General features: G+C 45.8%; 1 long non-coding RNA gene across 1 annotated transcript; it reads right to left on the reverse strand.

The window, feature by feature from the left end:
• Positions 1-1,459: 1,459 nt before the first annotated feature.
• Positions 1,460-2,592, reverse strand: LOC114071336. Its single transcript, XR_003574019.1, has 3 exons — positions 2,408-2,592; positions 1,817-1,923; positions 1,460-1,692 (listed from the first exon to the last, which is right to left on the reverse strand). It is a non-coding gene; the product is annotated as an uncharacterized LOC114071336 (long non-coding RNA).
• Positions 2,593-2,882: the final 290 nt, after the last annotated feature.

Below are 2,882 nucleotides of genomic sequence, written 5' to 3' on the forward strand. Positions count from 1 at the left end.
GAGGATCCTCCCGTCGCAGCTCTTGGAGTGCAAACAGTGAACTCACGAGCACAAGCATTTACGTCACAGACCCCGCTGACAGCGTGCCCACAGTGGGCAGGGTGCTGAGCTGCAAGGGCTATCAGTGACAGATCAGGTCTGGCACCGGATACAACAGTTCCCAGTTGGGTTTTTAGGGAGCTGCTGCTCTTGAGCAAACTCACTGTAAACTTTGCTGCCCCTGGGGTTGGACGTGCCCAGAGACAGATCATGATCTGTGCCCTCCAGGTCAGAGGTCAAAGCTGCCTGATTTGTTTGGAAAGCCGGTTCCCAGTCTCTCTCTGGGAGTCTCTGAAACTCCACCATCCCAACCAAGGATTCTTCTCCAGCAGTTTGGATGAAACCCTCACCCCAGGGTTCTGCTGGGGAATCTGTGGGGCTGTTCTTCACAGGAGGGAGAAGAATGACTGACCCCAGTCTCACTGGGTGGCTTTGGAAACCTGCTTATGCCCTGCCTAGTCCTGTGGGATCCACTCTGGGATCCTGGAGAGCTTTTCCATGAGCCATTCCCAGAAGTGCTGATCTCTCAGCATCCTGAGGGCTGTGGGATATCTGGCTTGGGGCTGTGGGGAGGCTCTGGGACGTGGCTCTGGTGGCTCACAGGGTTGGCCAAACTGCCCCACGTGCACTGGGCAGAAATCAAAACAAGAGCTCCAGCCTGAAATCAGCAAAACCAGCTTGAGCCTCGAGGAGAGGATCACGTGTTTGGAATGAGCTGTGCAATATTTGATACCAAAGCGTCTTTCATTTCACTCTGCTTTTCTTTTTAGTATATTGTGCCTCTTGAGAAAGGCAAAAATCAATCTGGAGAACAAACAGGGTGATTTTGTCAAAATGAAATATGTTTATCTCCAATTGCTGTGTAAAAATGATCCCTCGCAGAGAAATCCAACACACTCATCTGCCAGCTCAGTTTGGAAGAAAGTGAAGTGTTGAGGCTCTGAAACTGGCTGTGACGTGGAAGTTCCATGCTCTGTAATTATTTAATAAGCAATATCTCACTGTGCTTTCTCCACCTGATAATTACAGTTAATTTGCATGGTGTTTAATTTTCATGCTAATGTAAAATAATTATTCCTGAGTTGGTGGGGTTTATCTCACCTGACCTCAGCTGCAAAGAAATTCAGTGTTGGCCTGCCTGTCGAGGCTCTCTGTGGTTACTGGAACTCCCCTGTCCCCACAGGGGAGCTCATCCCACTAATCTGGCTTTTTAGGGAGCTGCAGGCATTTCCATTTATCCTGGAAAGGTTCATCCCTCTCCATTTGTTGCTGAAGGAGATGAGATGACTGTTGTGGAAGTGCTGGCTAAGTTTAGGCTGCTAAAATTAGGTCTGACGAGTCATTCACATCATCCTGACTAATTAATTGGGTTTTTATGAGCTCATCACGTTTAATGAAGAAAAAATAGCACGCTGAGTCTTTTTCCTGAAATTTACTCCATTGCTGTATTATTTTAATGTATCTTGCATTTCTCCTTTGCTGGCACATCATCCCTTCAGGTAAAACTGAAACCTGGAGGGAGCTGGTTATTCCAAAGATCATTAATTACCCAATTTCACGTGCTGATTCATCAGCAGCATCCATCTATAACAGCAGTAGAAAACATCTTCTTCTCTCCTGGATTTGAGCACTGGCAGACATTGGGGAAATAGTCTAAAAAAAAAAGGAAAAAAAAAAAAAAGGGAAGGAATGTAGGAAAATGTATGAGGGTCTCAGTACTTATGTGGTGTTGGAAAAAAAAACACATCCGGATTGTATAAAATAGAATATAATCTACAAGACATGGGAAATAATCCTCCCACACTCCTCTGGCCTTGGCTGGGTTTCTTTATTCCATGTTGGGCACCACATTTTGAGGAAGACATGGAGCAATTCGAAGAGGATCTGAAGATGTAGAAAACATGCACTTAAGGAAGCAGGGAAATGACCTGAGGTGTTCCAGCCCTAAAGGGAGTTGGGAAACACAGAGTTCTGAAAGACAAAGACTGCGGTCTGAGAGAGGGACAGTCTGGTGCGTGGTGGGTAGGACAGGAAAACATGGGATTAAACTGGAGGTAGAAGGACTGAAGTTAATTAGGAAACTGTGTCACAGAGGAGGTGAAGCAGTGACAGAGCTTGTTTCTTGGTGCAGAGAAATAAAAATACAGGAGCATGTCTGGTGATGTGTGTGCTGGCATGTCAGGCAACCCCTGACTGATGAGGATCAGGAAGAAACTTCTCTCCTGGGTGTGTTAATTCACACCAGAATTCCAATTTCCTACAGCTCCTCCTACTTTTATCTACAGCATCTGATACCAACCAGTGCCACTGGTTGAAACACTCCTCCAGAGTGTTGCACGTGCTCTTTGGAGCTTCCAAAAGCCAGTACCTCTGGTTGAGGTTCAGCAGCTTCTTCCCAGCCACCCAGAGTCAGGAACTGGTAGTTCTGCCTGGAAGCTGCTCTCCCTCTTCCCGTCCTTTCCACAAAATTCACCAGATGAGGCAAAATTTTAACAAAACAAAGAGCAAACACAAACCACTTTGCACTGGACTCCTGACTCATGATTATGAACTGCACTGGGTTATTTTCCCTTGGAAAGGAGCACTGTTGTTCCGGGTCAAGGTTAATTTATGTCAAAGGGAATATAATCGGAGATTATTATATAATTTATTTTTCCAGCCCTGCTCACCACCATTCATTAAGGCCTCTGGCAACTCCTTCCCCATTATCATGTGTCATTTACTGCATATTTTTTGTGAAGTTGGCTTTCAGATGTGGGACTTAATATTTATCCCCTTGTTTATCCCCTGTTTCTTACACACTGTGCAGGAGGTCTGAGCTCACTTCAGGAAACAAGAGGTAC

Source organism: Empidonax traillii, unplaced genomic scaffold, assembly GCF_003031625.1.
Source record: "Empidonax traillii isolate 1590-97213 ecotype Southwest subspecies unplaced genomic scaffold, ASM303162v1 scaffold1965:size46107, whole genome shotgun sequence".
In the NCBI taxonomy this organism is placed as follows: domain Eukaryota; kingdom Metazoa; phylum Chordata; class Aves; order Passeriformes; family Tyrannidae; genus Empidonax; species Empidonax traillii.